We start from the raw sequence: 13,512 nt of genomic DNA, 5'->3' as shown, positions 1-13,512 counted from the left end.
AGAGAGGGAAACCTGCTAAGAAAGTTGGATGTCTTTGGGGTAACAATAATGATGTCCAATAAGACTTGGTCAACCTGGCTGGAAATTCCACAATCAACATGTTTTAAACAACAGCCCCAAGTTGGGGGGATTTCCATCACTTTGAAAACATCATTACCCTTACAGTGTAGGCAGAACAGGTTGGACCTGATCTGCCTGCATGTTACTGCAATCTGGCTTGGCATGGGATGATACCCAAGGACATGGAATGCCAGGAGTAACTCAGCCCCATGGCGCAGAACTACACACACACACACACACACACACACACACACACTCGACACCCCACACTCCAACTCATACTCACTGCATCCCACACAAAACCAGCACCATCACACACACACACACACACACACACACACACACACCATCGCATTCCTGTGTGCCCAGTCACACACACAGGGAGTGCCCCCTCGCATTCTCTCACTTCCCCAGTGTGCCCGGCCCACACCCCACACTGCCAGCAGACTGCAGCCTAGCCTGGAACTGGAAGCTGGTGCGGACTGGTTTTTGTTGTATGTAACAAAGCCCATGCACCCAGGTGCCCCGCTGGATCGGCTCCATCCATCTCTCCCCGCCCCCATCCACGAGCTCCCAGAACAAGAGAAAGCTCAGCTCTGGGACATGGATGCGGGGAGTGGGGGTGCACAGAAAGAGAGCTTGAGGGGTGGGCGGTGGGGGCAGGACTCCGAGCAGCTCGGGGGCTCCTTCGCCACGACGCCGGAGGGACGGCCACTGGCCAAAGGATCAAGCTACCCCCTGGCACCCCGTCTATTCATAGAAAAAGACCCAACGCGGAGAAATCGTAGACCCCGGCGCCCGCCGCGTGCCCTCCCGGTGGCTCCGGGAGCCAGGGACGCTCCAACTGCCCGCAACAAAGCGCCCCCCGCACAGACCTGTTCCAGGCTCTTGGCGGCCCAAGCGCAGGCAGCCGCTGCTGAGGGTTCTGCCCTTCGCCGCCGCGGACGGGAGGAGGAGCAGGAACTGGGGGAGGAAGGAGGACGAGAGGGGAGAGGAGACGGTGTAGGCGGTGGCGAGAGGAGGAGGAGGCGGCGGCGGCTGCGTCTGCCGCCCAAGCCGAGGATGCTCCGGCAGGAGGCAGGGACGGGCGCGCGGGGCGTGGGCTCACGTGTGCCCCGCGGCCCCGGGATGCGCGCGCGGCTGGGCGTGTGAGAGTATCTGGGTGGATTTTGACTGTGATTATTCGGAATTCCGACCTAGTCTGGAACTTGTGGTTCCTGCAGCCAGGCGGAAGTGAAACCCTTTCACTCTCCCAAGCCTGATTGTGCAGATCGGGTGATGGGGGTGGGGTGGGGGGGGTGAGGCAGCGAGGGCGGGGAGAGAGGCTTCAGTACGAGGGCTCCGGGCCTGTCGTCCACGCCTGTACCTCTTCTTTCAATGTTTCTAGGCACTGGTGGCTTGCGTCTGCACGTATCTCTGGAAAGCCTTCCGCCAAAAAGAATAACAGAGAGAGACCCAAAGACTCAGGACAGTCACCATCCACACCACATTGTATTGAGTGAGCACCCACACTGCTCAGCCAGCTGTCTCCACTACCCAGAAGACAATTTTCTGTTCTAACTTGGAATTGACTTTCATGAGTTTGAGGTGCCTATAACTTTGCACAGGATCTACCTCCATTCCATTTTTCCTCCTGTCTCTGATGTTATTGCAGTATCTCTGCATTTGTAACCAAGGTGGCATCCAATCAGTCCTGTACTTTCTAGTCTGCTTACTTAGGCAGCATTATCCAGGTCCCCGGCTTCACTGGTGTCAAGGAGTCTTTTATTTATTTATTTTTTTAATCTTTTTGTAGAGTTTATGTTCTCTAATTTATTTATTTATTTTTTATTGGTGTTGAATTTACCAACATACAGAATAACCCCCAGTGCCCGTCACCCAATCACTCCCACCCCCCGCCCTCCTCCCCTTCTACCACTCCTAGTTCGTTTCCCAGAGTTAGCAGTCTTTACGTTCTGTCTCCCTTTCTGATATTTCCCACACATTTCTTCTCCCTTCCCTTATATTCCCTTTCATTATTATTTATATTCCCCAAATGAATGAGAACATATAATGTTTGTCCTTCTCCGACTGACTTACTTCACTCAGCATAATACCCTCCAGTTCCATCCACGTTGAAGCAAATGGTGGGTATTTGTCATTTCTAATAGCTGAGTAATATTCCATGTATTCAAGGAGTCTTTTAATCCTTGTGCCACTCCCTCTCTAGGACTGGGATTTTCAGTTTAGATGAGAACCAAGACTGGTTTCCTGGAGGTCACATAATTGAAGATCATCATGGATCCAGCTGGAGACCCCATTTGGGTTTGGGTCCCTAAAGCTAAAATAAGGGGAAAGCCATTGAGAAGCACAACTTTTCCCCATGATTCACTCCTTGGTGAAGCCCTTGTTTAGAGCTCTGCTGAAAGTCTTCCTGGTGGCAACTTTTTGAGCATTTTACTTCATCTTGCCAGTGACTTATGCTTGCTGAGTACTTTGGGATTTATAAAGCACTTCCTTATAATGGGATCCCTACCATATCATCTCTGTGAATTAAGCAAGAAAAATATCATTATTTGTATTTTGCACATGAAGATTCAGCCAGATGAAGTGGTTTTGCCTAACATTGCAGGCTTAAAAATGGCACATCCAGAATTGAGACCCAGATCTTCAGATTCCCAGGCCAAAATTCCTTTTTACAATTACATCTTAGAAAAAATAAAATTCATTTATTGATCTCCATGTTGGAGATAAATGGTTTAGTGCCTTTGCTAAGTTGAAATTGTTAACTAAAATATTTTGAAAAGGTATTTTCAGTTAGATCAATACATTCAGGTGCAGCCCACAGATTAGTGGGCAAAAATGAGTCAAAGACTTTAAGGCCTCAGTTTCCAATCATCAGGCATAATTATTCCTTTGATTCTGTTGCCAGCTACTGCAAGCAGAATTTGAAATGAAGGTATAGAAAGGACAATAGAAATAGGGTTTGTTTTAATTTCCTGGGGTGATAATCTTGTGAATGTTTCCCCCACAAACTAGATCTGTGTCCTCTAACTCATGGGAGTGAATCATTGTTTGCCACCGGGGTGGGGAGGGGAACCTGTCTCCCACACAGCAGCCTGGGCAGTCCCAAGAGCGTGCAGATGGATATCCAGCAAAGTAGGCTAATGCAGGCAAAAAACTGCACTCTGGAGTCAGGCATACCTAGCTTGAAAATCTTGGGGAATAACTCCACATATCAACAACCCTATTGTAAAATAGGTGTAGAGGTGTGAGAACAAAATGCAGTGACTCAAGTGCCAGGGATATACAAGGTTCCATAAATGATAGGTATTATTATTCGAGAAAAGTGACAATTGCATTCATGGGTCTTTCTCCATTAAAGGCAGAACTCCTTTTATTACTAGTAGGACCTTGACATTGAGTTAAGGCAGAGAGAGATTTATTTTCCCCAGGATAGGAAAGATCAAGTGCAGATGATGAGAGGTAGGCATGATAGACAAATAGAGATGAGGGATTCTCTGTTAACTACTGAGGCCCAGCATGGAACTGAGAAGAGAAGAGGATGATGAAGAGGCCATTTAGGACTGGGCAGAGGATTGTGATCTAGATTCTTGGTTCTCAGAATGGGTTGAGAGTACATGCCTTCTAGCCGTTTTGTAACAATGTACATGATTTACTCAAAGGGACGTTTTGGCTCCTTAAAACAAATTCCTATTTATCAAAAGACCTAATAAAGAACTGCATCCAGAATGTATCAGAAATACCTGCATCTGACATTCAGCTCAGTACTCCCTGTTCTGATTTGGTACCAAACAGAGACTACCCTTGTCTGAGCCTTGCCAAGCACAGGGAGGTTGAGTCACAACAAAGAGCCAAGATGCAGAAAAATTGTGAAGGACATGAAATCTGTCTCTGACACCCTTCCAGTCTCTGTATTGCATGCTTTCCTTCCATCTTCTAATATCTGGACATCAAAATCCCTGCCTTTTCCAACCAGGAAAGAGTGACCCGACCTCTTCACTTATAAGCAGGTACCTTTGTGCGCTTCTCTTCTCACAAGGAAGATAAGAGGGCAGAGACAACGCTAAGCCCAATAAAAGAGATCACTGATGTTATATAAAAGTTCAGGCATTCGGTGTAGTAAAAATACCTTGCGTGCCCTCAAATTATTCTGTTTTCTCGTCGCAAATTATTTTTTCCCTGATAACCAGGTCAAATAAGACAAACATTCAGAGTGGTCTGTGTGATGCCAGGCACCTAAAACTAGAAATGAAATTAGTTATGAGACTAGACTGGGGGTTGTGGACAGAGTCCAGGTCGCTCCCTGAAACTTTTTATTATTATTATTGTGGCAGGAATATTTATTTATTTATTTATTTATTTATTTATTTATTTATTTATTTATTTATGAGAGACACACAGAGAGAGAGGCAGAGACATAGGCAGAGGGAGAAACAGGATCTCTGCAGGGAGCCTGATGTGGGAATCGATCCCAGGACCCCAGTATCACACCCTGAGCCAAAGGCAGATATTCAACCACTGAGCCACCCATGTGCCCCTTTTTGATTTTTTAAAGATCTCATTCATTTATTTGTCAGAGAGAGAGAGAGAGAGAGAACATAAGCAGAGGGAGTGGCAAGTAGAGGGAGAAGCAGACTCCCTGCTGAGCAAAGAGCCTGATGTAGGACTCAATAGCAGGACCCTAGGATCATGGCCTGAACTGAAGGCAGACACTTAACTGACTGAGCCACTCAGGCGTCCCTGTGGTAAGAACATTTAATGGGAGATCTACCCTCTTGACACATTTTTAAGTGTACAATATCCAATTGTTAACTAGAAGAGCAATGTTGTACAGCAGATCTCTGGAATTTAGTCATCTTGGTAACTGAAAATTTATATCCACTGAATAGCATTTCCCCCTTTCCCCTTCACCCCAATCCCTGGCAACCATAACTCTCCTTTCTGCGTCTATGAGTTTGACCATTCTAGATACCTTATATAAGTGAAATCATGCGTTATTTGTCCTTCCATGACTGGCTTATTTTGCTTTGCATGTCCTCAAAGTTAATCTGTGTCCCATATGGCAGGATTTCCTTTTTTTTTTTTTTTTGAGGCTGAATAATATTCTGCTGTATGCATAGCCCGTTCATCTATTGATGGACATTTAGGTTGTTTCTGCATTTTGATTAATGTGAATAATACTGCAATGCACACAGGAGTGTAAGGATCTCTTCAAGATTGTGACTTCAGTTCTTTTTGATAAATATCCAGAAGTGGATTGCTGTAACTTTTTGAGGAAATGCCACATTGGTTTTCATAGCAGTCATACAATTTATATTCCCACCAACAATGTACAAGGGTTCCAGTTTCTCCACATTCTCATCAACATTTACCTTTTGCTTTGTTTTGATATTTTCATTTTCATTTTGGTTTGACAATAGCCATCCCAACAGGTATCAGGTGATATCTCATTGTGGTTTTGATCTGCATTTCTCTGATGATTATGACGTTGAGCATCTTTTTATGTACCTCTTGGCCATTTGTATCTCTTTGGAGAAATGTCCACTCGGGTCCTCTGCACATTTTAAAATTAGGTTGTTAATTGTGGTTATTTGCTCTTGAGTTGTAGAAGTATCTTCCATATTTTGAATATTAACCCCTTATCAAATAAAGGATTCACAAATATTTCCTCCCATTCTGTAAGTTGTCTTTTCACTCTGTTAATTGTTTCCTTTCCTGTACAGAGGCTTTTAGTTTGATTCAGTCCCACCTGTCTGTTTTTGTTTTATTAATTATTATTATTATTACTATTATTATTATTATTATTAGTTTTTGTTTTTGTTTTTGTTGCCTCTACTTTTGGTGTTATATACAAGAAATCATTGCCAAGACCAATGTCATGAAGCTTTTGCTCCATGTTTTCATTCTAAGAGTTTAATAGTTTCAGGCCTTATGTTCAAGTCTTTAATCCATTTTGAGTTGATTTTTAGGCATAATACATGATAAGGGTCCAATTTCCTCTGCATGTAGATATCCAATTTTCTCAATACCATTTGTTGAAGAGACTATCTTTCCTTATTGTGTATTCTGGACATCCTTGTGGAAGATCAGTTCACGATACATGCATGAGTTTATTTCTATACTCTGTTCTGTTCCATTGATCTCTATGTCTGTCTTCATACCAGTACCATACTGTTTTAATTGCTGTAGTTTTATAATATAGTTTGAAATTAGAAAGTGTGATGCATCCAGATTTGTTCTAGTGCTTTGTGTTTCCATATGAATGTTAGGATTGTTTTTTCCAGTTCTGTATAAATGCCATTGAGATTTGAATCTGTAGATCACTTTGGATAATATGGACATTTTAACAATACTGAGTCTCCTAATCTATAAACATGGGCTATATTTCCATTTATTTATGTCTTTTTAAATTTCTTTCGTTAATGACTTGTAGCTTTCAATGTACACATTTTTTACCTCTTTGGTTAAGTTTATTACTAACTCTTTTATTCTTTTTGTAATTATTGTAAGTGGTATTTTTTTCTTAAATTCTTTTGGATAGTTCATTGCTAGTGGGTTGAAATGCAATTGATTTTTGTATATTGATTTTTGTATACTGCAGTTTTCCTGAATTTGTTTATTAGTTCCAACAGTTTGGGAGAGTTTTTAGGATTTTCTACATATAAAATCATGTCATCTACAAACAGAAATAGTTTTTTTTCCTCCTTTCCAATTTGGAAGCCTTTTATTTTTTGACCTAATTGATCTGACTAGGGTTACCAATATTATGTTGAATAAAAATGGTGAGAGTGGGCATACTTGCCTTGTTTCTGATCTTAGAAGGAAAGCCTTCAGTTTTTTACCATTGAGTGTGATGTCAGCTATGGACTTTTCATATATGTGCTTTATTATACTGAGGTGATTTCCCTCTTTTTGTTTCCAGCTTTATTAAGTTATAATCAGCAATAAATATTGTATGTATTTAAAGTATAAGATGTGATGTTTTGATACAGGTTTACTTGATGAAATTATTACCACAATCAAGCCAATTAAAACACCTATTGGGATGCTGATCTGACTCAGTTAGAAAAGCATGTGACTCTTAATCTTGGGGTGGTGAGTTCAAGGTCCATGTTGGGCAGAAAGCTTACTTAAAAATAAATCTATCAATACACACAGTTATTTTTTTTGTTTGTGTGTGGTTAGAACACTTAATATCTACTCTCTTAACAAATTTCAAGTATACAATACAGAATTATTGATGGTAGTCACCATGCTATACATTAGATCACAAGAACTTATTCTTCTTGCATAACTGAAACTTTGTATCCCTTGACTGAGATAATTTCCTACTATTCTTACCTTGTGATGAGGTATTTTTTTTTATTGTGAAAGGATTTTGAGTTTTGCTAAAGTTTGTTAAATGCTTTTCTCTGCATCTATTGAAATGATCATGGGATTTTTATCTTTCATTCTTTTAATTTTTTCCTTCCAAGTTTTTTTGTATTTTTTATTGGAGTTCGATTTGCCAACATATAGAATAACACCCAATGCTCATCCTGTCCGGTGCCCCCCTCAGTGCCCATCACCCAGTCACCCCATCCCCCCATCCCCCCATCCATCCCCTTCCACTACAACCTTGTTTGTTTCCCTGAGTTAGGAGTCGCTCATGTTCTGTCACCCTCTCTGATTTTTCCCACTCATTTTCTCTCCTTTCCCCTATATACAAATCAAAATCCTTCCAAGGTTTTATTTAAATTCTGGTTAGTTAACATACAGTGTAATATTAGTTTCAAGTGTAGGATTTAGTGATTTATCACTTACACACAACATTCAGTGCTCATCACAACAGGTACCCTCCTTAATACCCATCACTCATTTAACCCATTCCCTCCACCCACTCAGTTTGTTCTCTATAGCTAGGAGTCTGTTTTATGACTTGCTTCTTTTTTTCCCCATGTGTTCATCTGTTACATTTCTTTTTTTAAAGATTTTATTTATTTATTTATTTATTTATTTATTCATGAGAGACACATAGAGAAAGGCAAAGACATAGGCAAAGATAGAAGCAGGCTCCATGCAGGGAGCCCGATGTAGGACTCAATCCCAGGACCCCGGGATCATGACCTGAGCCAAAGGCAGACACCCAACCACTGAGTCACCCAGGTATCCCATCTGTTACGTTTCTTAAATTTCACAATTTAATGAAATCATATGGTATTTGTCTTTCTCTAACTATTTTTCCAAACATAATACTCTCTAGCTCCATCCATGTCGTTGCAAATGTCAAGATTTCATTCTTTTCAGTGGCTGAGTAATAGTCCATTGTACATATATACCACCTCTTCTTTATCCATTCATTATTTTTTTTAAAGATTTTATTTATTTATTTATAGAGACAGAGAGAGAGAGAGAGAGAGAGAGAGAGAGAGGCAGAGACACAGGCAGAGGGAGAAGCAGGCTCCATGCAGGGAGCCCGGCGTGGGACTCGATCCAGGGTCTCCAGGATCATGCCCTGGGCTGCAAGCGGCGCTAAACCACTGCGCCACCGGGGCTGCCCCATTATTTTTTTTTAACATGGCATATAGCACAAATTGATTTTTATATGTTTAATCAGCCTTGTATCTCAGGAATAAATCCCACTTGATCATGGTATGTGATCCTTTTGATGTGCTGTTGAATTCGGTGTACAAGTATTTTGTTGAGGATTTTTGCATTTGTGTTCATCAAGGATATTGGCCTGCAGTTTCCTTTTTTGTAGTAATTTTTTCTGGCTTTGGAACCATGGTAATGCTGGGTTTATAAAATGAATTTGGAAGTTATTCCTCCTAACTTTTTTGGAAGAGTTTGAGGATTGACAATTTTTCTTTAAATCTTTCATAGAATTCACCTGTAAAGTCAACTGGTCCTGGGTTTTTTGTTATTGTTGTGAGGTTCTCAGTTATTGAATCAGTCTCCTTACTAGTTAAGAGTCTGTTTAGATTTTCTATGTTTTCATGAATCAGCTCTGGTAAGGTGTATATTTCTAGGAATTTAGTCATTTCTTCTATGTTATACAATTTTTTTTAACATATAATTGCTCACAGTGCTCTCATGATCCTTTTTACTCTTGTTGCCTTGGTTGTAATGGTTCATCTTTAATTTCCTATTTTATTGATTTGAGTTCTCTGCCTTGTTCTTAGTCTAGCTAAAAGTTTGTCAGTTTTGTTTATCTTCTCAAAAGACCAACTTTTAGGAACCTACACACAATTTTTCCTGAGTGGCTGTACCAGTCACATTCCCACCAACAGTGCAAGAGGGTTCCCCTTTCTCCACAACCTCTCCAACATTTGTTATGTCCTGTCTTGTTAATTTTCACCATTCTCACTGATGTGAGGTGGTATCTCATTGTGGTTTTGATTTGTATTTCCGTGCTCGCTTCGGCAGCACATATACTAAAAATTGATTTGTTTTTCCATGATGGCAAGTGATGCAGAGCATTTTCTCATGTGCGTGTTGGCCATGTGTAGGTCTTCTTTGGTGAAATTTCTGTTCATGTCTTCTGCCCATTTTATGATTGAATTGTTTGTTTCTTGGGTGTTGAGTTTAATAAGTTCTTTATAGATCTTGGATACTAGCCCTTTATCTGATAGGTCATTTGCAAATATCTTCTCCCATTCTGTGGGTTGTCTTTTAGTTTTGTTGACTGTTTCTTTTGCTGTGCAGAAGCTTTTTCTCTTGATGAAGTCCCAATAGTTCATTTTTGCTTTTGTTTCCCTTGCCTTCATAGATGTATCTTGCCAGAAGTTGCTGTGGCCAAGTTTGAAAAGGGTGTTGCCTGTGTTCTCCTCTAGGATTTTGATGGATTCTTGTCTCACATTTAGATTTTTCATCCATTTTGAGTTTATCTTTGTGTATGCTATAAGAGAATGGTCCAATTTCATTCTTCTGCACGTGGCTGTCCAATTTTCCCAGCACCATTTATTGAAGAGACTGTCTTTTTTACAGTGGATAGTCTTTCCTGCTTTGTCAAATATTAGTTGACCATAGAGTTGAGGGTCCATTTCTGGGTTCTCTATTCTGTTCCATTGATCTATGTGTCTGTTTTTGTGTCAGTACCACACTGCCTTGATGATCACAGCATTGTAGTACAACTTGGAATCTGGCATTGTGATGCCCCCGGCTCTGGTTTTCATTCCTCAAAGAGTTAAAAATAGAGCTACCCTACCACCCAGCAATTGCACTCCTGGGGATTTACCCTAAATATACAGATATAGTGAAAAGCCGAGACACCTGCACCCCAATGTTTACAGCAGCAATGTCCACAATAGCCAAACTGTGGAAGGAGCCTCAGTGTCCATCGAAAGATGAATGGATACAGAAGATGTGGTCTATGTATACAACGGACTATTACTCAGCCATTAGAAACGACAAATACCTACCATTTGCTTCGACGTGGATGGAACTGGAGGGTATTATGCTGAGTGAAGTAAGTCAATCAGAGAAGGACAGTCACTCTATGGTTTCACTCATACGAGGAATATAAAAAATAGTGAAAGGAATTATAGGGGAAAGGAGAGAAAATGAATGGGAAAAATCAGAGAGGGTGACAGAACATGAGAGACTCCTAACTCTGGGAAATGAATAAGGGGTAGTAGAAGGGGAGGTGGCAGGGGGATGGGAGGACCAGGCAATGGGCACTGAGGGAGGCACTCAATGGGATGAGCACTGGGTGTTATACTGTATGTTGGCAAATCGAACTCCAATAAAAAAATACACAACAAAAGGTCAACTTTTAGTTTCTTTTTTTTTCTACTCTGCTTATACCCTCTATTTTGTTTATTTTTGTTCTGATCTTTATTATTTCCTTCCCTCTGTTAATTTCAGGCTTGGTTTGTCTTCTTTTTGTAGTTCCTTGAAGTATAGATTGTTCGTTTGAATTCATCTTTTTCTAAATGTAGTTACTCATCACTGAAACTGTCCTCTTTATATTGCTTTTGCTACATCTAACAAGTTTTGGTACATTGTGTTTTCATTATTTGTCTCAAGATACTTTCCAATTTCCCATTTGATTTATTGTTTGACCCATTCATTCTGCGGCAATTGTTCCATTTTTAGAATAAATGCTTCTTATGAGTATATTATAATGAGCCTCTTTTCAAAATAGAATAGCAGGAAATAATCTAGTTAGTGGAAGTTTCCAGTTTGTTGGAGTCCTGTTAATTAAGACTTTGCTGTAATCTCAAAATACAGAAAGATTTAAAATAATCTGGCCCTTTAAAAATAGAATATAAAACCTAACTTTAGGGATCCCTGGGTGGCACAGCGGTTTGGCGCCTGCCTTTGGCCCAGGGCGCGATCTTGGAGACCCAGGATCGAATCCCACGTCGGGCTCCCGGGGCATGGAGCCTGCTTCTCCCTCTGCCTGTATCTCTGCCTCTCTCTCTGTGACTATCATAAATAAATAAAAAAATTTAAAAAAAAATAAAAAAAATAAAACCTAACTTTACTTAATCTTTCTTCCTTCTGTTTTATTGCCATGTTTCCTGTCGTAAACTGTTGACATTTACTTGGTATTAAAAAGTTTCCACAAGATTTATTAACTATTTCTAAAAAGGTTTAAGATTTTATGTAATACAATTGTAAGAAATAAAAGGTGTGTTCCCTGTCCTCTAAGAACTGGAAGTGACTAAGTATTTAATTGATCATAGATTTTAATTATTGCTATATGTAAATTAGTACAGGTTCTCTGGAGGGCCAGGTGGCGAGGTGTATCAAAATTTTTAAAAATTAGGGACCCCTGGGTACCTGCCTTTGGTTCCGGGCATGATCCTGGAGTCCCGGGATCAGGTCCCACATTGCATGGAGCCTGCTTCTCCTCCCTCTGCCTATGTCTCTGCCTCTCTGTGTCTCTTGTGAAAAAAATAAAATCCTTAAAAAATTTTTTTAATTAAATGTGGAAAAAATATTTCCCACACAATCTTCTGAATTTTATAATTGGAAAAAATAATCAGGAGGACTGGTTTTCCTCCTGATTAGATGAGTTATTTCTATGGACAATTTTTTTGTTTTGTTATGTGACCCAATTTCTTGATCTACGAAATCGGGTAATAATTTTTTAATGTGTCTCCTTCCAAAACTGGAAAAGATTGAAGGCTTGTGGGGAGAGTGCTATATAATCCATGGCTTTCAAATATTGATGCTGAGGGCAATACATGGTGAATATGGGTAATGTAGCCCTTTTGAAAGTTAAAGAATAAAAGAAATGGAAAATGCATAATTCAAGACATTTTACAGTATGCATGTTAAAATAGCAAGAGTAATCAACAAAAGTATATATGTGAAAAATATAATTTTCAAATCAGCAGAGAAAAAATGGAAAATAAAAAAGCTTAACCCAAAAGAACTCAAAATAAGAGAGGGAGGAAATTTAAACAGTAAAAGGGACAAATAAAAAGCATATAATAAGAGGGTGGGGATAAATCCAAATATATCAGTAATCACTCTAAATACAAATGGACTAAAGTCCTCGATGAAGATGTCAAAGATTTTCAGAATGAATAAAAGAACAAATTCCAGTTATATACTGCCTATAAGAGAATACTTCATATATATTTCAATGTAAGAACACAAAAAGACTAAATGTCAAAGAATAAAAAAATATATTACTGTGAAGTATAGTGTGAAAACTGACCAAAAGAAAGCTGAAGTAGCTATTTTATTTTTTAGTTTTTTTTTTAATTTTTATTTATTTATGATAGTCACACAGAGAGAGAGAGGCAGAGACACAGGCAGAGGGAGAAGCAGGCTCCACGCACCGGGAGCCCGATGTGGGATTCGATCCCGAATCTCCAGGATTGCGCCCTGGGCCAAAGGCAGGCGCTAAACCGCTGCGCCACCCAGGGATCCCTGAAGTAGCTGTTTTAATATCATATTTTTAAAAGGTAAGGCAAAAGCATTACTAGAAGTGGAAAAAAACACATCATAATGGAAAAAGTAAATTCAACCAGGAAGATATAATGTTCTAAATGTGTAATTGCCTGTTAACACGGCCAAAGTTTTTTTTTTAACAAAAATTGACAGGTTTACAAGGAGAAATTGATAAACCCACTATCACAGTGGGAGACTTTAACACAGTTTTCTCAGTAACTGATAGGTTACACAGAAAAAAATCAGTAAAGATAAAAAAATATCTGAACAGCATAATTAACAAGCTGGATATAATAGATATATATATATAGAAAATTTTAACAGAGAATATACATTACTTTCAAGTACATTTGGAGCATAATACAAAAATTGACTATATGTTAGTTTCAGTAAATGTCAAAGATTTGCTCTATTAGCCACCTATTCTAATTACATACAATTAAGTTATAATCAATCTAAAAATATGACTAGAAAAAAATCCATATATTTGGAAACTTAAAACAACGTATTAGACAACTTATAGATAAAAGAAAGATCATATTGAAAATCAGATTTGGAACT

At 39.6% G+C, this 13,512-nt stretch overlaps 1 protein-coding gene across 6 annotated transcripts in view; it reads right to left on the bottom strand.

Annotated features, from left to right (window-relative positions):
* The window catches only part of PAK3 (p21 (RAC1) activated kinase 3), a 571,264-nt gene that overhangs the window by 267,348 nt on the left and 290,404 nt on the right, over positions 1-13,512 (bottom strand). For 4 of the 6 annotated variants that reach the window (XM_035711477.2, XM_049107806.1, XM_025431418.3 and 1 more), the window contains exon 1: positions 936-1,204. The exons of the other annotated variants lie outside the window; for them this stretch is intronic. The gene's annotated coding sequence lies outside the window, so the exon portion shown is untranslated. Of the gene's footprint in view, positions 1-935; positions 1,205-13,512 lie in introns of those variants that run through there. 6 annotated transcript variants of the gene reach the window in all.

This window comes from Canis lupus, chromosome X (assembly GCF_003254725.2).
Source record: "Canis lupus dingo isolate Sandy chromosome X, ASM325472v2, whole genome shotgun sequence".
NCBI classification, from domain to species: domain Eukaryota; kingdom Metazoa; phylum Chordata; class Mammalia; order Carnivora; family Canidae; genus Canis; species Canis lupus.
This window is presented reverse-complemented; position numbering and strand designations above follow the sequence as displayed.